This window comes from Peromyscus leucopus, chromosome 8b (assembly GCF_004664715.2).
Source record: "Peromyscus leucopus breed LL Stock chromosome 8b, UCI_PerLeu_2.1, whole genome shotgun sequence".
NCBI lineage: Eukaryota > Metazoa > Chordata > Mammalia > Rodentia > Cricetidae > Peromyscus > Peromyscus leucopus.
In genome coordinates this window covers 54,737,015-54,762,994 of record NC_051086.1, presented here as the reverse complement: position 1 = coordinate 54,762,994, position 25,980 = coordinate 54,737,015, and the positions used below count along the sequence as shown (strand labels likewise).

General features: G+C 40.6%; 1 non-coding gene across 1 annotated transcript; it reads left to right on the top strand.

The window, feature by feature from the left end:
- The first annotated feature begins 18,293 nt into the window (after positions 1–18,293).
- Positions 18,294–18,399, top strand: LOC114706367. Its single transcript, XR_003736517.1, has one exon. It is a non-coding gene; the product is annotated as a U6 spliceosomal RNA (small nuclear RNA).
- The last annotated feature ends 7,581 nt before the right edge of the window (positions 18,400–25,980 follow it).

Sequence of the window (25,980 nt, the reverse complement as noted above, 5' to 3'; positions counted from 1 at the left end):
GCTGTGTGTTTGCCAAAAGGGTAGACATGCTAGTCTCTATCCCAGGCCACCCAGTTTCTTTCTGGACCAAGCTCATACTCCCCTCCCAGTCAGGCCCATGACCAAAGCCATTAGCCTGGCTTCTCAGTGCCTCCCCTCTCCTCCTCTGGGCTCTGCAGGTGTGCTAGCTCTGACTGTGGGAAGCTCTGAAGCTCTCCTTCTTTTTCTCTCTTGGAACACAGTGTTTTCCTTATTCTAACTCATGCCCTGCACTGGGTCACAGGCAGGTGGCTTCTCCCCAGACACCTTACCCAGAATCTTCTAGGGTTTTATTTGACAAGAGATAATTCCAAGTTTTGACCTCCCTTTCTGCTATATTTATTTCATCAGAAGTTTAGAAATAACTTAAAACTGAACGAATTGAGTAATTACAAGTGAAGTCAAGGTTCTGTTTGTCTGTTTGCATGTTAGCTTGTTTTTTGAGACAGGGTTTCACTGTGTATCCCTGTTTCTCTGAGAACTCACTCTGTAGACCAGGCTGGCCTCAAACTCAGAGATCTGGCTGTCTCTCTCTCCTGAGAGATGTGATTAAAAGCCTATGTCACTACACCCAGCCTGAAGTCAAGGTTCTTAAATGTGTATGGCAGATGAAAACACAGGGGTTATTTGTAAATAAGTGAAAATGCTAAAAAAAAAAAAAATCAATAGCTAAATATCAATTTCTAGGTAGCCTATGCCTCCTTACTGATGCAGTTAGGATGTTCTGAGAAAAAAAAAGCCCTGATAGGACAGATTCTGTGTCAGGCAGAGAGACATAGTCTCTATAACCGAGTCTTCACCTTGGCTCCTCTGGAGGACATGTCATCTGGACAGTGGCAAAGGTTTCGTTGCTTCAGTCAGATACTGGCACATTCGCAGGGAAAGTAGTTAGAGAATAGAATATCTCAGTATTAATTTTCCTTCCGAGAAATGTTGCGATGCCCTTTCTGTGCTGGACATCTCAAGATGTGATCTGTGCAGTCTGCACAGCTGTTATCATTTTACAAACACAGTGTGGTGTCACTAAGAGACTCCTGAACCTACAGTAAGTTTTAGATCCTTTAATAAGTCTGAAAGGGACAATAAGTATTTAGAAATAGACTTTAGAATACACTTTAATCCAGCAGGAGCTAGTGATTTGAGGAAAATGTGTTTTATATAATGAAAAAAGTTTATTGACATGTCTACATCTTTTGTGTTAATGATAATTAAGCACAATTATAAGGGTAAAACTCTGAAAATTGAACTTTAAGATGACTAAGGGTTCATCCTTTTTAAATGTCCTATAGTCTGTAGCTTTCATAAGGAAAATTTATGTGACATTAGGTTTTAAAATGGCAACTATCGGCTCAAGTAGCAGTCTGGTCAGGGGCACAGCTTTTCTTTTTTTTTTAACTAAAAATACCCTTTAATAAAGACTTTTTTTGGATCAAGTTACCAGCTGTGGCTTAGCTGTCAATAAAGTGAGTTTTTCAATGTGACCTGATACCAATAGTCACAACAGAGAGCTGAGGGAACTTGCTTCTTTGCTTGAAGTGGGTTGGGGGTTGGCTGTGTTTTCATTTTGCCTGGTCCTTCCTTATATTGTTAGGATATTTTATTTAGCATTTTGTGTCTTCCAGGGGAAACATTACAAAATTAAAAACTATAATCCTTGGTTCTTGACACCTTAAATGGTCTACTTTCTTTTTTAGCCAAAAACATCTTTATTTTTCAGTCCATATTTATATATCAAATCTATTTATTCCTAAATTATCAGGATTAGACTAGAAAACTGGATGTATTTCTTCAAAGTGTTTCCCTTTGACAGAAACTTCATTTTATAGAATCTAAACATTAATAGTTTGAAAAAAAAAAAAAACAGGCTCTAACAAAACTCAAGGAAACCCATTGCTACTTCAGTCCTTCTTCACCAGGAAGCAGCGTTGTTACATTGTTTCCATTTAGTAAAATCTGATGTAATTTTGTATCCTTCTTCCTTCTGGTGTAATTTCAAACTGTGACATCTTCTAACAGCATATTGACAATGTCATCCAATCCTAGAAGCTTACCAACAATTTTTTTTATCACTCTTCTTCACAGTGTGAACTCTTAATCATATACACTTGTACATAATAATGAAGGAACTGCCACAGGTTCCTGGTCATGTTAGCCACCATGGCCATGCAGGAATTATGTTTTACTTTAACACATGTACAGTGCTTCCTTCAAGGAAGCCATGCTTGGTCTGGGATGTGTATAATCTGGTAAGTGAGCCCAGACCTCTGAATTCTTGTCACCTCCATCTTACAACAAGCCCAAATGTGGCTGTCCAACATGCCACACTGTAGCAAAACAAGCTAACCTTCCCATGGTGAACAATGTTGGCTCAAAACAACAGAAAGAACCTCTTTTAAGGGCAAAGTATACAAAAACACATAACTCTTAGCAGTGTGATCCTGGAGTTACCTCTGCTGTTTTCCCACTAGGTGATGCTAGGAACAAATGTTTCTATCAATTCTGGGGCAGACAGAGCCAAAGGTAATAAGAGCTTGGTGAGAGAGGTCCGTGCAAATGACTGGTCTTCCATTGCTTTGAGTAATCTCTAATAAATGTATTTCTATTCACTAAGATAATCTTAATAAACAATTCTTTGAGATGTGGAAATGTCAGAAATTAGGAACAGATGTTAAATTTACATCTCTCCAGAAATGTCACACAGCACTTGGTCACAAATATTTGAGCATACATAAGTGAGGCTACACACTAGATGCAGATATAGACTAAGCATGAAAAAGGCATATATTCAAGTGTCACTTCAAATATATTATCAGATAATTTGAACTCCAGGAATTTAATTTTACTTATTATTTCTTTCTTAATGTAAGTCTAAACAATGAAAGAAAAGTTAGAAATGACTCTAAAAAGAATATGTAGCAAGTGTGTGATTTTCAGACTTCTAGGACCACAACTTATCAAAGCATACTAAGATTTATAAATCTAACCATATTTTTTTGTGGTAAGTTAATCATTGTCTTTATTAGGGTTTCTATTGCTGTGAAGAGACACCATGCCCACGGCAACACTTACAAAGGAGAACATTTAAATGCCATGGCTTACAGTTCAGAATTTCAGTCCATTACTATTATGGTGGAACATGGTGGTGTGAAGGCAGACATGGTGCTGGAGTAGAAGCTGAGAATACTACATTTTTGAACTGCAGACAATGGAAAATGAACTGAACTAGGCATACTTTGAGCATAGGAGACCTCAAAGCCTGACCCCACAGTGACATATTTCCTCCAACAAGGCCATACCTCCTAATAGGACCACTCCCTCTGGGGTCATTTTCTTTCAAGCCACCACTCCCTGGTCCCAAAAGACTCATAGCCATATTAAATACAAATGCATTCAGTCCAACTTTAAAAGTCCCCATAGTCTACAACAGTCTCAAACTTATTTAAAAGTCCAAAGTTTAAAGTTTCTTCTGAGATTCATGCAATCTTTTAACTGTAATGCCCTGTAAAATCAAAATCAAATAGCAGATCACCTTCTTCTAACATATAATGGCCCAGGATATACAATACCATTCTGAAATGGAGAATAGTGAGGAAATACTGAAACAAAGCAAGACCAAAAATAAGCTGGGCAAACTCCAAACTCTGCACCCGCATATCTAATGTCAAAATGCTCTTCAGATCTCCAACTCCTTTCAGCTTTGTTGACTGCAACACATTTCTCTCTCTTGGGCTAGTTCCACTCTTTGTCAGCAGCTCTCCTCAGCTCTCCCATGGTTCTTGCATCTCCAACAACTTGGTGTCTCCAAGGCAATCCAGGCTTCACCTTCACAGCTTTGTGAAATGGCCTCTCTAAGTTTCTATTCAGGGACACCCTGGACACATGCCTGGCCTCAGGCGCTTTCCTTAGTCACTCCTTAACTCTAAAGCCAGAACCATGTGGCTAAAACTACCAAGTTCTGCTGCTTTCTAGGGCTGGAACTTGGCTCCCTTGTTCAATTACATCTTCGCCAGCTTTCTGTTTTCAATGCTTTCCTTCACTGCCTAAGCTTAGCTGTTCTGGAGCGTGCTCTGTAGACCAGACAGGCCTCAAACTTAGAAATCCACCATCCTCTGACTCTCCAGTGCTGGGATTAAAGGCATGTACATTTCACACCCAGCTCTAAGCTTTTCTTAATTCATTTTCACAAGTTGGAAACTTAGCTGTGTGTAGTCTTGCCCGAGATCACCATTCCTGTTATTCCATTTATTAATCTGTTTATCTCCTTGAAAACAGGACTTAGCTCCATTTCACATTCTGGTGCTCTTTTTCTCCTAGAATTGTACATCTTATGTTTTTCCTTGTTCAGCTTGATTCTTTTGATTATATATCTTCATTAGAGTTAACACTAGTAACCACACAGCAGAGTCTATGTGTATACTTGGCTATATTGAGATTTCCTTAGCCAATGCAATTAATCTAAAACTAGTTACTCTGGCTCCAGCAGACATTTTGGACAAGGGCAAAAAGAAACCACATTTTCCACAAAATATCACAAGAAAGATCTTTAAGCAACATGCTAAAATTCTTCTCCTCTGAAATCTCTTGAGCCAGGCCCTTACAGTTCATCAAATCACACACAGCACCTGCCTTCTATGCTCCTACCAGTGTGGCCCATTAAGCAGCACTTAAAGCATTCAGTTGCTTTTCCAGTCCACAGTACCAATGTCCATATTCCTTCAAACAAAAGCATGGGCAGGCCTATCACAACAATATCCCAATCCCTGGTACCAACTTCTGTCTTAGTTGAGTTTCTATTATTGTGAAGAGACACAATGACCATGGCAACTCTTATAAAGAAAAGAATTGCATTAGGGTGGCTTACAATTCAGAGGTGCAGTCCATTTTCACCATAGTGGCACATTGAAGTATGCAGGCAGACATGTGCTGGAGAAGGACCTGAGGATACTATATCTTGACCTGCAGGCAACATGAAGTGAACTGAACTAGAGCTTGAACATGGACTTCAAAGCCCACCCTAGAGTAACACACTTCATCCAACAAGGCCATACCTACTCTAACAAAGCCACACCTCCAAATAGGGCCATTCCCTTTTGGGGACATTTTCTTAAAAGCCACCACAATCACCTATACTGCAATGTTTTCATCCTATAGTAACATTTTGCAATTATGTTAATGCATTTCTTGAATAACTTATTATCAGGGACTATGGAGGTTGCAGCTACTCAGGGTCCAGGAAGAATCTACAACCAGCTGTTAATCTAATCTTGGATGATATTAAATGAGTCTTTATAGACCAAACAGTTTAGTCCATTCACTTAATTTTTCTTAGTCAAGATTCTATCTACACGGCTTCAATTCTATTCTTATACTTAGCTCCTCTCTGTCACTTCTCCTCCTGTCCTCTCATAACTCTAACTCTTTTCCATCTCCATCCTCATCTTCATCCTCATTCTTCTCCATCGAGGTTCCTTCCTGTTCCTCTCCCAGAATCAGTCTCTCCCTTCCCAGCTGCCTGACTCTTCCAATACAATGAAAAGCTCCCAAGCTCCTTATAAGAGCCAATATATCCAGCTTGATTTGCAACCCAAAAAAGGAGTGAATAGAGGAGGTGGAATCAGATAAAGCCTGGAATAAGTCAGAAAGGGAATTTATGTGCTCAAAATATATTCTTATAAGTGGTTAGATGAAACATTATGAGTCTATCATAAATGTGCTCAAACTACAATCTTACAGGTAGATAGATAAAAGAGTGTATAAGTCACTAAAATAAAACTGCCTCTATTTTTTTATGCTGTCATATACTGGCAGGGCAGGGTAATTTTGCTCAGAGCTAGGAAACCTGTCTCATACCTACATTGAACCTGGTATGCAAAAAACCCTTTTGTTCTGAGTCAATTGCTCTGGAATGTCATTTGGGCTATGAGAGAAAGGAGAGTCTGAGCTTCATTTGCACAAGAAACAAAGCTACACCTAGGAGACAGGTGGTGTCTCCCTAAGGGTGTTTACCTTAATTCAGGTAATAGCAGTTGGTCTGTTTGCTATTTTCGCTTAGGATGCTTGAGAAGAATTTCAGGTGAAATGCACTGTTAAAAGTTCTTGGGGAAGTTATGAATGCACATGAAATTCATAGCAGAAGACAGCTGATATATTAAAGGCTTAATAACACCCAATATTCCTGGATGTTTGGCTTCTCCTCCAGAAGGATTCCTTGATCCTACTAGGTATAACTTTATCATATACAGCTGAATCTCTATTTCATATTCCTGAAGCCCATAGCAACTTCTCAAATACATTCTAGCTTAAAACAATCTATTGAGGGCTAGAGAGATGGCTCAGAGGTTAAGAATACTGGCTGTTCTTCCAAAGGTCCTGAGTTTAATTCCCAGCAACCACATGGTGGCTCACAACCATCTGTAATGAGATCTGGTGCCCTCTTCTGGCCTGCAGGGATACATGCAGGCAGAGCACTCCATGCATAATAAATAAAACAACAACAACAACAAAACAATCTATTGAATAAGAATGTATCAGAAAAAAATATGTTAGACACAAAAACATTTCCCACAAAATTCAACTAATTTGTGTAGGGAAAAGGGACTGGCTAAGAAACCCACCCTGACCCTGGTGGACTAGGGAAAGATGGGGCAGATAAGTCCAGTGAAAGAAACACAGTTTGGCTCAAATAAGAGCCATCTCTGCCCCTGGCCAACTGATTCATGAAACCATCCAATCACAGAGCAGGACAGTAGCATCTTGGGCCTGGGGACTAGGACCAGGGAAAGATACACAGCCTAGGTTTGGGACCTGAGTCAGAGAAATGAACCAAGGAAACATGCTCTGACACTGAAACCAGTACAAAAGAAATACTCTTGGTCTCTAGAATCCGAGTCAGTGAAAGAAATGTGCCCTGGCCTTAGAATTAGCTATGTAAGGCCAGTGAAAGAAACACAGTGTGGCTCAAATCAGAGTCATCTCTGCCCCTTGCCAACTAACTTGTGAAACCAAACAATCACAGAGTAAGACAGTAGCACCCTGGTCCTGGGCCCAGGACCAGGGAAAGAAACACAGCCTTGGTTTGGGACCTGAGTCAGAGAAATGAACACTTTATCCCAAAACACAGAAGCAAGAAAACATGCCCTGACTCTGAAACTAGTGCCAAAATAACACTCTTGGTCCCTAGAACCAGAGTCAGTGAAAGAAATGTGCCCTGGCCTTACAGGTAGTGTCAAAAAGCCAAGAAAGGTCAGTGAAAGAAACACTGTTTGGCCCTGAAAGCAGGGCCATCTCTGTCCCTAGCTCACAAAACTGGCCAATCCCTGGGGAGAAAAAAACTAACCAATCACTGGTTGGCTCTGCCACCAAGACATCCAATATAAACCGCCCTGCCTGGTCAGTTGTGGGATGTTATCTCCATGCTGGTAAAGGCAACTACTCTCCTGGACTCCTCCTTCCCAAATAAATCAATTTCTCAAAAGTTTTGGATGTGAAGATATTCACTGGCGTAGAGAAGATCCTTGCTAAGACATCGCTCAGTGGACAGAGCCAGGAGGAGCTGAACAGAAGACCCTTGCTGAGATGTCCCTCAGTGGACAGAGGAAGAGAGAACTGAAAGAGCTGAAAAAATAACACTTCTCTCCTGAGCCAGAGGAGATTGCTACATTTCTACAATTTCTTAGGCAGGAGAAGCAGAGGTCTGCTAGGAAGCCCCCTTAAGTGGGGGCTGAGCAAAGCTCAGCTGTAAGGGCTTCTAGGAGAGGGGCAAGATTGCAGGGAGACCATTCCCCATCACACCAGGTATAGCCTGACTCTCTCAAACAGTCTGGATACCCTTCCCTGCTGAAGCAGTTTCAGGCCTGATCCTCCTGAGCAGTCAAAAAAGCTTCCCTTCCAGGGCTGAGCTGTCTCTTTGCAGCTCCAGCAATCAGAGTTGCCCTAAGCAGCTCCAGGTGTCCAGGACACCTCCAGGGTAGAGTTGTTCTGAGCAGCTGGGGGTGTTTGGGATACTTCGCCCTCCAGGGCTGAACTTCTCTTTGCAGCTCCAGCTGTCAGTGTTGTCCTAAGCAGCTCAGGATGTTGCCTGACTCCCCAAGTAGTCAGGATAACTTTCCCAGAGTTGCAGAACTCACATTTTGGTGCCAAAACCTGAGACCAAACCAATAGAGTTGCAACAAATTTACTTACAATTAAGATTCATAAGGGCTCACAGATACTGAAGCAACAATCACAGAGCCCATATAGGTATGAGCTTGGCCCTCTACTTATATCTTATGATTGTTAACTTGGTGTTACTGTGGGACTCCTAACAGTGGGAGTTAGTTGTATCTCTTAATCTTTTGACTGTTCTTGGGATCCTTTTCTTCCTACTGTGTTACCTCATCCAGCTTAGATATGTGGGTTTGTCCCCAATCTTATTGTAACTTGTTATGCCAGGTTTGGTTGATATCCCTGGGAGGCCTGCTTATTTATGAAGGGAAATCAAGGAGGAGTGGATCTGGGAGAAAGGGGAGGTGTGGGAGGTAAACTTGTAGTAGTGGTGGGGGAAGAAGCTATCATCATATGATGTAAGAGAGAGGAATAAATTCTTTTAATGTTTTCAAAGAAAAAATAAGTGCTTTGTTCTAAAGTAAAATGATAAACAAAAAACATTCCTTGGTGACAAAAGTATTCATTGACAAAGAGAAAACTTTGGTAACAAATGGGACTGCAAAAAAATTACATATCTACACATAAAAGACTGATCTCTCCTCTACCCTGCAGAGCAATCAACTCCAAATGCAGCAAAGACATTAGCACAAGACTTGAAACCCTGGGTCTGCTAGAGAGAAAACAGTTCATGGTGCCAGCACAGATAAAGGCCTTTCTGAAGAGGATTCTACTCACCCAAGAAATGGGACAAATTGACAAATGGTACCATATGAAATTAAAAACTTGGGGCTCATGTTTTGGAGTCCATTGACCATCATGCTAGGAACATGGCAGCAGACAGGCATGATGCTGAGGCAGCAGCTGAGATCTTACATCCCCATAGGCAAGGAGAAGGTGGAAAGTGCTGTAGCAACAGATTCCACAGAGCCATTGCATCTGGCTTGAATTTCAGAGTGATAGCACCTAGGCTTTGAACTACTTTTTGTTTAGAGTCAATGGTTGTTATCTTTTGTTTAAAATTGGGATAGATATCTGAGTTGCTCTTTTGTAGGAATTACAGAGCCTTTGCCTAACTTACTCTTGGAGGTTTCATGGTGATGTTTAGGCAAATGGTTCCTTCAAACAAATCCAGATAAGAGTTTTGGGTATTCAGAAATTGGCTTGCTAGAGGTGTGATTTGTGTAACAATAAAGGAGATTTTGCAAAGCTACAAGGAGTCAGTCCATGTAGACTTTTGCTAAGCCTGGATTACATTTTGGAGTGACCCTTTTTCTTCAACTGACCCATGATAAGCAGAACAGTGACATGGGTGCCAAATGTAGTGCTTGGAGAAAGAAGGGATCTGGACACTCCAGGACTGGAGGTTAAAATTGTACTTATGTGTGTAAGTGAGGACTCCAGGATTTGATAGGGACATGAGGAATTTATACTCCCCATCTCTGAAGCAACGTTTTGTGCAGTTGTTAAAATGCTTGTTAAAAGGAAAAGCATTAACTGCACAATTACTGCAAATATAAAGATACACATAAAATGGCTTCCAAGACAAAGACTTCCAAGACTATTAATAATTGACAGGTCAAAGTAATATGTTACTTGGGATCTATTTAAAAAAGGACACTATTTTTTTTTAAGATTTTATAAAAATGCTCCATGGGTATTACCTAAGTAACCTCTTAAAATCATATACAAATTGTTTTTAATGTTTTTATAAATGACTTTTGAAAAGCACAAAAAGCATGTTTACATACAAATTCCACATGTTTCACAAAAAATATTGTACCCACTGTGGGTTATACTGCTTAAATTAATATTTCTGCATTTCAGAAACAGCTTGTAGAATGATGTTTAAAAAGTGGATACATTCCTGGAAAAGCTATTGGAAAGAAATACCAAAGAAAATCAAAGAAAGGCTATACAGGTTGTCTAGCAGCAGAAATTGGCTACCCAAATTTGGAATAGGGGCCATTGCCAGAAGCCCAACTGCTCTACCTTTAAAAAAACTAACTAATAAGCTTGTATGGGTAGAGCAATGGCCCTTAACTAAAGAAAAAGTACAGGTACTTGAGCAACCCGATAGTAAAAGAAAAGTTAGATATTAAACACATTATAGAAAGCTAGTAGTCCTTGGAATTCTCCTGCATTTGCAGTTAAAAAGGAAATCTGGAAAAATTGAGAATGTTAACTGATTTCAGATCTGTAAATAAAGCAATTGTATGGTGATATTTTGTTGCGGGAGGGCTTCTCTCCAGGTTCCCCAAGACCCGCAGTCCCACAATCCACTTATAAAATAATCACTCAGACGCTTATATCACTTATAAACTGTATGGCCATGGCAGGCTTCTTGCTAACTGTTCTTATATCTTAAATTAACCCATTTTTATAAATCTATACCTTGCCACGTGGCTGGTGGCTTACCAGCATCTTTACATGCTGTTTGTCCTGGCGGTGGCTGCAGTGTCTCTCTCCTCAGCCTTCCACTTCCCAGAATTCTCCTTTCTCCTTGTCCCACCTACTTCCTGCCTGGCAACTTACTTCCTGCCTGGTCACTGGCCATCAGTGTTTTATTTATATAGAGCAATATCCACAGCACTTCCCCTTTTTTTCTTTTTTTTAAAAAGGAAGGTTTTAACTTTAACATGGTAAAATTACATATAACAAAACAATTACCGAGCAAGAATTATAGTTACAATATTAAAGAAGATGTCCTATCTATCTTATATTTGTGAGTTTAAGGTTTTATATCTAACTTATCTTTTATCATAACTGAGGAAATTACAACTATCTAGTTTTCAACCACATCAAAGACCTGAGAAGGAAAATAATGGTACCTGAGAAATGGTAGATGGATGCAAGCAACTTTTGGGAATCTTGCAAAAGTAGACCAAGACAGGTGGCAACCTGGACAGTCACCTAATGTTTCTCAGCATTGTTGGTGCATTTAAATTGGCTACAGGCCTAGAGTATCTGACAGACCATTTTCAGAAGCAGGAATTCTGAGAGACCATCTTACCCTGTCTTGGCAGAGTACAGTGGTCGTTTTCCTTGTGTCCTACTTGTCCAGAAAGGACAGCATTGCATTTGTACTGTCAGCCGTCAGGGCAAGGACAGTTCTTTGCCCAGTAGGCCATTTTGTGCCAAAAAGACAAATTTCCAAATGGAAATGTCTTAGAAGCCCAACATTCTCTCGGGATCAATTGGTGCAGCCAGGAGCAATTGTGTCTCACGTCAACAGAATATTTTAAGTTATTTAAATGCCATATTCTCTAGGTCTATGAAGTGTTTGAAGATTACCTATCTATCTGAAATATATCTATGTATACCTAGAAGACTTAACTAACATGGCTACAAATAAGATTATCATAGATGACTAATTATTAATCTATTTCTTAATTATCCATTACAATTTTAAATGAGTTACATAAACATAATGCCTCAAACAAGAATAGAAATATATATATATACAGTATAACAAAGTTAACTTCAAGTTTGTATCAATAAACTAAAATTTATACCAATGTAAAACATTTTAAACATAAACTAAAATCTATACCAATGTAAAACATTTTAAACAAGTTGTTCTTTAAAAGTAGGTTCATTAATCTACCCTTTTATCTTATCATCTCTATATCCTCCTATATATCTATATCATATCCCCTTTTCTTTTTTAGAAAGAGATCACATTTATAATCAACCTGTTTTAAATAAAAATATTGGTTTTTCTCTGTCCCACACCAGAGGGCTCTTGTGATTTGGGACACAAGAATCTCTTAACCATTTTTTTTTAAGCAATATGTCTGGGTTTAGATGGGGAGTGAGCCAATTCCACCTCTAAAGCCAGCTTGGTATATTTGGGAATTTGGGCGTAGCATCTCTTACTACTTCCTGCTGGAGGGGGCGCTGTATCTTATGGGGTAGTCCGTGAGGCTGTATTGTGTGAACCAGTTGCCTTGAAACCGCTCTGGATGTTGGATCATCTGGACCATGGTGTCATTGGAGACCTTTCAGGGGGTCTTGGCTGGTGAAACCTGATGTATCTTAATCTGAAACAAATCCACAGCCTCTGGCTTTCTGTGGAAACAAAAACAGAACCTCTTTTCCAAAGCAACATATCCTTAAATCCAAATTTTGAAGTCAAGGTACCTTTAAAATATACATTTTGGCATAACTCAACAGCTTTTGTAATCAAATGTTTTTCTTCAGTTATGAATATCAAAGACAACATAATCCAGATTCTCTGTGTGGTAGCCATCTTTACGTGGCTTATTTTTTATATTACCTTGAGCCTATTGCTTTAAACTACACCATTCTAAGACTGAAAAGGCGCTGTGGCTGTTGGCTCCGCCCACTTCAGCTTCCCAACATGGCAGTGGTACGTTTTCCGCCAGCTCTGGGAGTCATCAAGTCTCAGAAATAGTGGGTCTAAGCTTTTATCAAAGCAGCATGTAGCCCAGAAACCTCTTTTTTTTTTTAATACTAGTAAAGACTAAATCTACCACACAGCTTAATGTGTCGCTGGCAGACACCTCATTTCCACCATACTGCCGGTCAAACGCACACGCCAGGAACCCGCCAGTGTTCAAACCTGTGTTTTGCGGCATCTAGCTGCCTGTATGAGACAAGAAGCAGGAACCTGGTTTTGGCTCTGTTTAGAATTGGTTATTAAATATTCTCAGGTTTAAGGTGGAAACTTGAGCCGTTAGGTGCCATTTGTTGCTGGAGGGCTTCTCTCCAGGTTCCCCAAGACCCGCAGTCCCACAATCCACTTATAAAATAATCACTCAGACGCTTATATCACTTATAAACTGTATGGCCATGGCAGGCTTCTTGCTAACTGTTCTTATATCTTAAATTAACCCATTTTTATAAATCTATACCTTGCCACGTGGCTGGTGGCTTACCAGCATCTTTACATGCTGTTTGTCCTGGCGGTGGCTGCAGTGTCTCTCTCCTCAGCCTTCCACTTCCCAGAATTCTCCTCTCTCCTTGTCCCACCTACTTCCTGCCTGGCAACCTACTTCCTGCCTGGTCACTGGCCATCAGTGTTTTATTTATATAGAGCAATATCCACAGCAATATTTAATTTGTACTAAAATGTTATTTTTATGTTAATAAATAAAGCTGCCCAGGGGTCAGAGCTATTAGCAAGCCATAGGAAAGTTGGGTGGTGGTGGCGCATGCCTTTATTCCCAGCACTTCGGAGGCAGAGCCAGGCAGATCTCTGTGTGTTCAAGGATACATCCAGCATTGGAGACACATGCCTTTAATCTCAATGCCAACCATAGAAGACCTGAAGGTCTGTTACAGACAGGCAGTGATGAGGCAATCAAGTGGTTGGGTTTACAAATCTTGTATAATATTAGAGGAACCAGCCTCAATATTATACATCCCAGGGGCTCAGGAGAGAGAATTACTAATGGCAAGGACTACTTTCAGGAAATAGAATCACAGCACACCGAGCTCTATAGTCCACTTGCTTTAATTCCTCTGGAATAACATCCTTTATACACAGCTTCAGTTCTGTTCTCATGTCTAGCTCCTTTCTTGCCTGATTTCTCTCTATATTTATCTACTGCTTCCTCTAAGTTATATCTTAATTCTCTTGTCTTAACTCTGCCTCAACTAGGTACTTTTCATCTTGTTCTTACCCAGCTAGTACTTCCCCATCTGACTCTTCCTCACCTTCCATCTCATTCCTCTGGTACTCTCTTCTAGCCCTAAAACCTAGTTCTTCCCCATCACAGTTTGTTCCTTTCAAGTTCTTACCCATCTAGTTCTTCCATTTTCTTTTCTCTTCTCTCCCCTTTGTGCCCTGGAAGTCCAGGTATATAAAGGGAGGGTCCGAGCTAAATTGTGTAAAGCTATTACTTAATGTCTACCTGACCTAGGCGTTGTCCCCTTGTGGAATTTACCTTAAGTCAGGAGACTTGTATGTGGGCTGTTATCACTGTTAGGCCTTGGAAATTGGGCGACCACCTGGGTGGTGTCTCCTTTAGTCCTTGAAAGTGGCTAGGGGAGATATCTGATTCCAGAGAAAGCCTTTCCTGAGGCTGTTCTCCAAATGCCTAAAATGTGTATGTCCAGAGAGTGATCAGTCCACATTGTTAGTCCTTCTTAGGGAAAAGTCAATTGGGAAAACTATGAAGGCACACATGATTTTCCTAACAGAAGACAGCTGATATATAACAAGCCAAGTAGCACCAAAAACTCCTTGGGATTTGGCTTCCTCTGGAGGAATTCCCTGATTCCTCCAGGTAGTGACTTTGCCATAACCAGCTGAGTTCTTATGATATTCCTGCGGCCTGCAGCAAAAATCCCTGCCCCTCAATAATATATACAAAATATATATATGTTTTTTTTTTCATAACACTGGCATGCCTTTCCACTGGCAGGGCTGACCCACACTTTCGCCAAAAACTCTGTAATAAAACTATTATTTTCCTTTTTCTATAGTCCCTACTACTTTGTCTTTAGTCCCAGTTCATTTGTCTTTAGTCCCTTTTTTCTTTTGGTCTTTAGTTCCCCCCCCCTTTTTTTTTCTTTAGTCCCTGTTCATGGTGCCATTCTGTGGGGTGTTTACCCACCAACCCCACAGCTCCCCAGAGTTTTCTTGAGTGTGAACAACAGGAAATATTAGATAGAAGGATTTATATTGCTGAGATAAAGAGATAGGAAATAAAGGATAGCCTCGAGAGGGCCTGGAACCTATTCCAACAGGCCCTGACTGTCTCTGCCTCAGGGTATTTATAGAGACACCAAGGGGTGGAGCAAAAGACCTCCCCGCCCCCAGCACAGCCAATTGCAGACCATCTCAAACACCTGCACTCAAGCCCGTGGTCCTAATCATCCTCTCTATGCAGACCTGCTGGGTAAAGCCACAAGGAACCTGAAAACGGGCTCCCACACAGAGGAGGAGATCCTCAGTTGTCATAAGAACCAGGTAGCCAAGAAGATTCAGTAACCACAAGAATATCCATATCTCCACAACTTACACCTATGTGAATTGGAGGATTAGGAATATAGGCCTGATATGTATGCTTAATCCCCTTTACTTGTACAGTTACTACAGACAGCACTGCAAGGAACAAATTGTAGCAAATAGTTCCCTAGCCAGTTGAACTATTAATTCTTTCCCCTTTATCAGGCAATTTCTTAAGCTATCCCCAGGTAGGGGAATCAGCCATCCATTTCAGAAGCTTTTAAAATCTTTCTTCCACAACTTGTCATCTCCTGCAGAAACATAAGCATAACCTCAGTCCCAACACAACATCTTTCCTGGTTTCCATCCTGATGTTAAAACATTCATGTAGTACACAGGCTGACTCAATTCAGCAGATTTCTTTTTTTAACCAAAATCCAGCAGCTTTTTTCCCATAGCCCAAAGTCTTTCATCAGATCATGTCCCTGCCTCATTGGCATTTTAAAAATTTGAAGTTAGTAAATCAGGGAAGCTCGGTCCAAAGCACTCACTGGTAGCAGTGAGGCCAGGAGGAGCTTGCCCTTTCTTTGTGAGGCTAGTTCTTAAAGGCACAAACCACATAATTCATTTCCCACAACCTGCCTCCCTCTCCTTGGTTAGTATCAGTTTCCTTTTTTCAGTCTTTCATGTTATCTTTATCTCCCGTTTGTTCAGCAACCATGTTAGTAGTTTTACATGTTATCTTTATCTCCTGTTTGTTCAGCAACCATGTTAGGAGTTTTATGAGCTGTCTCAGGGGTTTGAGAAGTTTGGGATGTTTTATGACCAATTAGCCCCAACCAGATGGTCGAATATCCTGACTCTATTTTTAAGTCCCTGTAGCTGATATCACCACCTGGGAACTTGAAAGGGGTCTAAGTTCTTATCTACACTTAGGAATCCTGGTTTAAGCTTCTCTTTGTTCTGTAGGGGATAGATTAGGGTTTTTTTTTTACTGAGGTTTCACACTATCTTCTATCCCTTTCTCAATTTCTATCTGTGAAAAATAAGTATAAGGTATAGGGCAGTAATATAGTGTAGGAAAAACTTAGAAATGTAAGATTATGTAGAAAAAATAAGGCAACTAAACAGAAAAACTTCAATTTTCTAACTTTGGGGGCTATGAACGCAAACTGGGGGAAAAAATCTCTCTTTGGGCTTTATGGGTAGTAAAAAAGCTCTTCTCTGAGCTTATGGGGAAAAAAAGTTTCCTATGGAAGCCTCTTTGACCTGGGGACAGCTGAAATGCTAAGTCCAAGCAGCAGGAGAAAGTGTTTTCTCCCTGAGGCAAAAATGGGGTTGTAAAAAGCCAAAACGTTTAAAGTTCAGAAGTTTTGGGAAAAGCTGGTCTTTCTCTCTTGGGGAAAAAAATCTTTCTCTTAAACTAAAAAGCTTTTCTTGGAAAATTCTCTCTAAAAAGCTTTAATCTTTCTCAAAAGTTCTCTTAAAAAACTTAAAAACTAAAGACTTTCAGAACTCTCTCTCAGAAGGACAAATTAGAATCACCTGAAGATATTAGTATGGGGACTACCTGTGATTAGCTCTAAGGGAAAACAACAAACTTAAGACAGCAAAACCTCTCCAAGTTCTTTCAAGCTTTAAAAATCCTCCCTGCAATGCAGGAGACAGGAATGGAGTTCCTAAAAATCTCTCTTCTAAGCTCTGTCTCTTCAAGCTAGTAAAAGGCAGTGGGTCAAAGTCCCCTGAGGGAAACACTTGGGAGAGTGCAGGTATAGACCTACAGAGAGCCCAAAAGGGCAGGAAACTACCTGAGAAAAGCAAAAAAACCAAGCTTTTCAGTTACAGCAGAGACTGAGGCATTCAAGGGTTTTGTTTCTGAATGAGCTATGAAAAGGTGCTCCTATTCATCCCAATGCAAAGATCCCCTGAAGCAATGCAAACTGTTAGCATTGTATCCTCACTTCTAACCAAAAACTAAGAAGCAACTGGCCATTGTCTGAGTTGGAGTGCATTTGGGGGATACTAGGGTTCCTACAGTTGCAAACTTTGTGGAGCACAGAGCTGAGGCAGGAAGGTGCAGGACCCAGGGGAAGATTGCTAATGAACAAACAAAGCTAAAGCCGGTAAGAACGGCACAGTTGTCCGCTTTCCTACAAGTCCCGGGTTTATAGGTCCACAGCTGCAAAAAGAAATCTGAGAAAAGCTTTCTTATCAGAGTAAGGACCTTTCTGGGAAAACAGTAAAGCTGAACTGTGTCTGAAGCAGTTGTACTGCTGAGTCAGAACTCTGTCTGGGCAAAGAGCCCAGCCAGGGCAGAACAGAACTATCCAGGAGTAAAGCTTTCTTTTCTGTCAGAGAAAGCACCTCTTTGAGAAAAGCTTTGTTTTAACTGACTCCCTATGAGATGAGGAAGTGTAGCCCTGAGGGGTGACTGCCTCTGGCATAAGCTCTGTCCTTGAGCATCCAGACAAGCAAACACAACCCACTGGGGGGACTGGGCCAGGTGAAGGCCTGAGGAGGCAAAACACCTGTCCTAATGTGAGCTTAGATATGGCAAAAACCTCCCTTGCTAAGCTTGATTTATGAACACAAACCTCAAACCCTGAAAAATAGAAACAGAGTAAAGCCCCTACCTTCAAAAGCAAAAAAGCTGCCACTGTAGTGTCGGAAACTTTCTGGGGTAGAGGGGATAAACTGAGACCAAACTGGATACTGTCAGGGAGAAAGACTGAAGAAACAGAGGGGACAGATTCCTCCCCAGAAAGTGCATGACCTGTGAAAGCTGCTAAGAGTTTGAGGCAGATTGAGGGGGAAAAAAGCCCCTACCTCCAAAGGCAGCTAGCAGAGGAACAGAGCAGCCTGAGATATCTGAAGCTCTGACAGTTCCGGAATGGTGTATCACAACTCTATAACGACAACACTCACTAAATCCCCGTGTTTTATAGCAAAGCTGACTATAAACTCTAAACTTTAGAAATGATGTATGTACTTCCTGTCTAGTTAAGAGAATCTAATAGAGAGTAGTGATGATAATTAAGAGTAAGAAGTAGAAAAAGATGAAAATAAGATATGTGAGTTTGTAGAAATTATTCTCTTGTTAGATCTCTGTGTTAAGAATTCTTTGGGTGTTTGCTAAATTATATATATGATAATGGTAGCCCTATATAAGTTTGTAAAAGAGATCTATAGAGTTCCTTTAAGAATGTAAGCTTGCATGCTCGCTTCGGCAGCACATATACTAAAATTGGAACGATACAGAGAAGATTAGCATGGCCCTGTGCAAGGATGACACGAAAATTCGTGAAGCATTCCATATTTTTACTTCTGTTAAAAAAAAAAGAATATAAGCTTGCAAAAAGCATCTATGCTTAAGTCTTAAGACATGTAGTAATAAGCTTGTAAGATGCTAGTTGTAAATGTAAGTTTAAATAAGAAATAAGAAGATAGAATGAATATAAGAAGTATATAAGAAGTAATAAGAAATATATTTGCTAAAGTAGTTCTATAGTTTCCTTAAAGAGTATAAATAAGTAGATGTTAATATGTTATATGTGAGTTTGTAAAAATGTATAAATGTTGAGTGTGAGTTTATGCTTAAGCACATGTTATATGTGAGTTTGTGAAAGTGTAAATATTGAATGTGAATCTATGCTTAATGTATATGGTAAAAGAATCTGAGACACAGAAGATAGTGTCTTAGTAGACTGCAAAGTAGGCAGTCTGAATGGTTTCAAAAGCTCCAGAAGCCGCTAAGAAGCTAAGAATGGTGGATGCCAGAACCAGCACAACAAGGCATCTGTAGCTGAGATTTGTGGAAAATCAACGCAACACAGAAAAACCTGAGCTAATATCAAAAACAGTGCGGTTTAGAATCCTACTGTACCTAAGAAGGTCTCTGTCTGTGAGAACAAAAGTTGCAGAGATGCTTGTTTGAACTAAAATTGTTAACTGTAAAAAGTTTTGGTTGTAAAACGTCTCTTCATATTTTGAAGTGAAAGTCTGATACCAGAATTTATTCCTTGTTTGAACTTTTTGAACTTAAAATGAGATAAAACTACAAATAGATTTTGGTTATGGATTTCTTCATATTTGGAAGGCTAGCACCAGATTTTATCGTTTGAATTTTGGGACTTAAAAATGAAATGAACAATAGAGATTTTATTGCAATGGGACAATTTTGAGTTTACTTATAGTAATGACCTAGGAACTGTTTTCTGGAATTGGGTTAAAAATGGAACTGTTTAAATGAAGACATTTATTGTTTCTACCTGCACTAAAGATGCAATATTGTGTATGTATGTATGCTTTATGAACTGGTGATTCATGAATTGTTTTATCGAACTGTTTATGTAAAAATGGAATTACTTATGGAACTGGTTTTGTGTTACAAATCATACTGTTTAAATGGAAAAGTTTGTGTTTTCTAACTAGGCTTGAGACTTTGCTTAAAAAATTATAAAGAAAAGGGAGAGTTAATATTCCTTAGTCGATTTAGTTTACAAACTATTTTCTTGTTGTTTGAGTGGATTAATGTCATATTTTGTTAGTAAGAAATGCAAATGGGGTATACCAAAAGACTACTTTTAAAGTGTAAAGAGTTTTATTAAGAAACTGCTTTTGGATGTTTTGCTAAGTTTTCAAAGTGTTAATGGTTAGATTGAGAATACTGCATTTCAATATAGACTTATAGGAATTGTGTGAGTTTGGGTTCCTCTAAATAGGTTTGAGATTGTTTTAAAAAATTATAAAGAAAAGAAGGAGTTATGAGTGAATTAAGGTTGAATGTATGTTTGTAGAAATTATGTTTAACCTATTTATATTAATGCACCCTGGTTTTTTGGAGTTAAGGAAATATTTAAGTTTGATGTGAATACATCAAAAACTTCCCTATGTTGTTAGCAAGAAAATTGAAATGATTCTACCAAAGTTAAAGTTATAAGACTGAGAAAATTGTTAACTATATATAGCACTATATGCTAATTCAAATGGTTCTGTAAAGAGTTTGCTTTGAATTGTAAGATTAGGAGAATTGTGACTATGTATAGCAGTATTTATGTTAACTTGTTAAGGGTAATGATGAAGCTAAGGGATTAATTTTGTAATTGCATTAAGTTTTTGGTTTAGAAAGGGTTTGATGCAGCTAAAGACTGCTGTAGTCACCTTGGACCTAATTCAAAAACGAAATGCCATCTATATCATCCTCTACTCCCATACTAGGAGGTGAAACAGTGACGGAGATTGCTGTAAGCCATTAATAATATATTAAGAAGGGGGGACCTGTGGGAACCTGTTTTCAGGTTCTTCAGGGCTTTACCCAGCAGGTCCTCATAGAGAGGATGATTAGGACCACGGGCTTGAGTGCAGGTGTCTGCACTTGGCTGTGCTTGGGGGTGGGGTGGGGGGGGGCTTTTGCTCCACCCCTTGGCATCTCTATAAATACCCTGAGGCAGAGACAGTCAGGGCCCATTGGAATAGGTTTCAGGCCCTCTCGAGGCTATCCTTTATTTCCTATCTGTTTATCTCCTCAATATTCTCTGTAATATAAATCCTTCTAATATTTCCTGCTGCTCACACTCAAGAAAACTCTGGGGAGCTGTGGGGTTGGTGGGTAAATGCCCCACACCTCTGGAAGAGGGGAAAGAAATCAGAAATTATACTATGAGAGTACAAGGTATTCCTATTTGTACTACAAATATAACTTTGAAAGTGTGGTAATTTACAGTTAATACTAACCAGGATTTTCATAAATTTTATAAGCTTCATGCATCTGGTTTTAGAGGACAGGAGATTAATGATACTAGTTCCATAAATCTACCATTTTTTAAGATGTGGGTTACCATCAAGCAATGTGATTGGGTATACTGGCAACAACATAAAAGTGAGAAATCTCCAGTGCTTATCAATATCTCCCATGGAGAAGACATTGATTGGAGCCCTTATAGGTTCCCTCAAGGAAAATATTCTCATTCAGAATTGAGATGGCAATGGTATAATTCAAATGGAACTATGGAAATTAATTCTACTGTTAATGAACCTATTTGATGGTATGGAGTTGAAATCCAAGTCAGGTCTTCTCTTGTAATTTGGCAATTCAGTTAAGATTAACTTGTGGAAACTAGCAAGGGCCTTCAGCCTTCTAAAGCATGGGAAGGAAAGTTAAACATTAAGGATGGTAAGTATACTTGGTCTTTTAGATTAAATCAGAGTCACCCCTTTGTAGCATGCACACCATTACATTATTTGTTACTGAAAAGGTCTGTACAATGGCACCCTAATAACTCTGGTATCACTTGTGAACACTGTGCTCTTCATACCTGTGTTAATTCTAGTATATCTTTAAATGTCACCTCTGAAAGTTTATATATTCTTAGAGCAAGGCCAGCAGTCTGGATACTGGTGAAGCTGTTGAAGCCATGGCGAGACTCATCTGTGATGATTCTAGTACAGAAGCTCACTGAAAGAATATTAAGAAGAATTAGTCAGATGTTTGGACTGATTTTTGCTGTGGTTATGGGAATTGTTACATTAACTACTGTAGCTTCTACAATTGAACTGGTGCTTCATAAAGAAATTGAAACTGCTGAGTTTGTTAGAGCCTGCCATAACCATTCTACAGAACTTTGGAATCAACAGAATCTAATACATAGTGAGATAGTTAATGAAATAGCTGATTTGAGGCAAGCTGCAATACTAATATGAGATCAGTTAGAAATATTGAGTGAACAGATAAAAATTAAAATGTGATGGGAAGGTTACATTTCATTGTATTACACCTTTAAAGTTCAGTAATAGTAAGTATGACCGGGAAAAGGTTAAGATGCATTTGATGGGTCATCCTAACTCTTCTCAAATGATTTATGATTTACAGCAAGAAATTAAGGGAACCTTTCCAAAAAGGTTACCTGATGTGACAGGAATGGATGTTACGGAAAGCCTTGAAGACACCATAACCTCTTTTAATCCTGCACATCATCTTAATAAATTTCTTGTTCTAGTGATTGTTATCCCTGTTGCAGTGATAATAACTTTATTGGCTTTAAAGTGTATTTTGTCTCATTTGCATAAGATTATAAAACAACACAATGGAGAAAAGGCTGTAAGGTTACATAATCTTCAACATAATCCATTAGAGCTTAAAAAAGTGGGGAGGGCAGGTAGCAAAAAATTCCACAGAGCCATTGTATATGGCTTCAATTCCAGAGTGCTAGCACCTAGGCTTTGAACTACCTTTTGTATAGTTGGAGATTGTTACCTTTTGTCTAAGTCAGGGATTGGTACCTGTGCTGCTCTTTTTAAGGAATTACAGAGCCTTTGCATATCTTAGTCTTGGAGTACCTGGCAAGTCAGGAGGTCAAATGACTGAGATTTCTTAGACAAATGGTTTCTTCAAACAATTCCAGAAAAGAGATTTTGGTATGCAGAAATTGGCTTGCTGGAGGTGTGATTTATATAGCAATAAAGTAGGTTTTTACAAAGTCAGGAGGGGTCAGTCCCTGAAGACTGACTCTCCCTGCTGCTTTTGCTAAGCCTGAGTTACATTTTGAAGTGACCCTTTTTCTTCAACTGTCCCACTCAAAACAGAATGCTGACAGAGTTAACTGGGAATGATGTGAGCTCACCCCCTTGACACACCTTCTCCTCCAACAAGGCCTCCTAATCCGTCCCATATAGTTCCACCAAACTGGAACCAAACATTCCAATATCTGAGCTAATGGAGGCCATTCTCAGTCAAACCACCACAGTGTCTCACAGGAACAAAATAAAATCAAGGATAAGAAAGAACAAATCTCTTGGGGCTCCATCAAGATGGCTCAGCAGGTGAAGGCAGTGGTCTACAACAATTTTGTCTGAACTGAAATCTCCATCTTGGAGGGAAACTTGTTAAGACACAAAATATGTAGTTGTTGGGTTTCTATTTCCACGATAAACACCATAACTGACCACAGCAGCTTGGGCAGAAGGGTTGATTTCACTCTACAGTGAAGGCCTACTGTCTTTGCTGAGGAGACAGGGCGGGAACCAAGAGCCAGAACACTGGCAGCAGAGGAAATAGAGTTCTGTTTACTAGCTTGCTCTCTAGGGCTTGCTGGGCCTGCTTTCCTACCTGGCACAGGACCACCTGTCCTGGGGTGGCACCACCCATAATGGGCATGGCCCTTCTATATCAATCATGTTTTCCCAGGAAGAGATTCGAATAGCTGTTGAATGGACACTAACCCACAGGAGCACATGGCTCTGACAGGCCTTGCCCTTCTTCCCAATTACCTATGCCTTGATAAAAACACTGTAGTTCCCAAGGTCCACTCCCTTATTTGGCCAATCCCTCCTCTTGAGGCTGACTACCAATGTCCAGCTAGCAAAGTATTTAAGTCCAGCTATCAAAAGCTCCCTTTGGTTCACCTAATTAACATGCTCAATTAAAATTAAACATGTCATCCATCATCCTAACCCAGGGTTTCCTCTTGTACCTTTATAAACTGTCATTTTCCTCAGGGCCACATCTGTCTTCTCTATCCAGACAGTCCTTTGTCCTCTGGGACAAATGCCCCTGTGGCCTCTCTCTTGTTCCCTTTCCCTTCTCCCTCTGCCTCTATCTCCTGTCTTTGTCCCTTGTCCTTGCCCTTTGTCTCTCTGGGACAAACAATTCCTTTGTGCTGAGAACTTGGTCCTTGGGGTCCTGATCCAATACTTTCCCTTACCACAGGCATCTGCCACCAAGCCCAATGTCCTGAGTTTGAGTGCAGGCTTGCACATGGTAGAAACAGAGAACTTAATCCTAAATGTTGTCTTGTGACTTGCACACATACTCCATGGCATGTGCACACATAACACACACACACACACACACACACACACACACACACCAAACATATATAAACACACACATACCACAAGAACACACCACACACACACACACACACACACAAACACACACACACTACACACACACATCCCACATATATACACACACATATGCCATAAGCACACACATACACATGCACACACACACACACACACACACACACACACACCACATATATGCAAACACCACACACGAACACAGATAAATAAATGTTAAAATTTAAAAATAATTACCTCTCAGAGACTGTGAAAACCTCTGTGCTGATATTCTGGGTCAGGCACTAACTTGGGCCCAGGAAAATAACAATCAACAAACAAGCTAGGTCCTGTATTCCAGAGTTTCCATGCTCTTTGTAGGTAGAAGTGACAGAGAGAAAGCAAGTCTGTGCTGTTGGGTGGTAACAAGTGTCAAACAGAAGAATGAAGGAGGGGGATTCTGGAAGGGCAGCGCTGCTTCAGAAAGTGGGGAGCAAATCTGACTATTGGGAAGTCATTCCAAAAGAATGGAGAAACCAGTGCAAAGTCCTGAGATGAGCAAGTTGCTGGTGTGTTCAAGGAATAGAAAGGCAGAGCAGATAACCCACAGCAGAGTGAGTGAGGAGCATGAAGTGGGATCTAATGTCAGAAAAGGGCAGGGTGGGATGGAGTGGGTCATGTAGAGCTCAGGACCACTGAAAGGAACCAGTATTTCCCTCACAGTGAGATGAAAAGGATAGGAAGGTTTGACTAAGAGGTGACTTAAACTAATATAAATATTAGATTGTGACTCTGGCTCTAAGACTGAATTACAAGAAGATCATGAAGCATCAGCAGGAGAGTTAGGAAGCTGGAGCACAGACCCAGGATGCTGGCTGGACCAGCAGTCTCCTTGGGCACAGTGGGAAGAGTCAGATTACAGATCTGTTTAAAGCCAGGGTCAGGGCTGGGGAGATGGCTCAGTGGATAAAGCACCTGCTATGCAAGCATAAGGACGTTTGTCTGATCACAGCATCCTCCCAAATGCATGCTGGGATGGCTACAGGCTTGTCATCCCAGAGCTCAGGGGGAGGAAACAGGAAGTACCCCCAGCTGGATGGCTACTTAGACTAGCCAAATCCATAAGTTCTCAGATCACACACATGCACACACACGAGTCCACATGCACATGAACATGCACACACACACCACACAACTACAGGAAAAAAAAAAAAAGGATGATGTTAGTGGGAATCAAAGAGCAGATTTGAGATTTAGGAGAGTCCTGGAATGAAAGAAGACCCAGTGTTTGCCTGAGAGCCACTTCCTGAAATGGAGAGCCTGTGGGTGTGGCAGGCTACAGGGATGAAAGGGAGTGCAGAGATCCAGAGCACAAATCTGGGGAGATCCAGGAGCTTTTGCTGAACTGGGACCTATTGGCAAACCTGGGAGGCCCACATTAGTAGATGAGTGAAGCGAGGCTCAGACATGAGTCCTGCACTCAGGAGGCAGGGCCTCTACAGGCCTGGATGAAGCTCTCAAGCCTGACTCCTCCTCCAGCCCAGGCGTCTGCAGAAACTTCACAACAGGAAATGAGCTGAATAATGTTCAACCTTTACTCCCAGGTTTCAGAGGAATACCATCTGCACAGACTCTCTGGTGTTTGGCTTCCTGGAGGAGCCAGAGTCTCTTTCACTTTCAAAGAACACGTTTACTACCTGAGGGGCCTTGGCCTGGGACACATCAGTGAGCCCCATAGAAGAGCAGGGTGAGTAGTGGGATCAATGGAGTCCATCAAACCATTTGAGTTGTGGGAAGGAAGTCCTGGCCTGACTGCACTAAGGCATACTGTGGAAGATATGGGTGACCCGTCCTGAGAGCCAGGGCCCAGGCTCAGCCCTGCTTGGAGAGTCTGCAGGCCCCCTCTGGTGGGAGGGCGGTGGCTGGATTCCCCTGTGTGCTTCATGTGCCTGTTCCTGTCATAGTCTGTCCTGCACCCTCCTCTCTCCTGTCTGACCTGAAGCTGCAGGAACAAGGATCGTTAATATTGGGGTATTTAGAGGGAGGACAGGGAGGAGAAACAA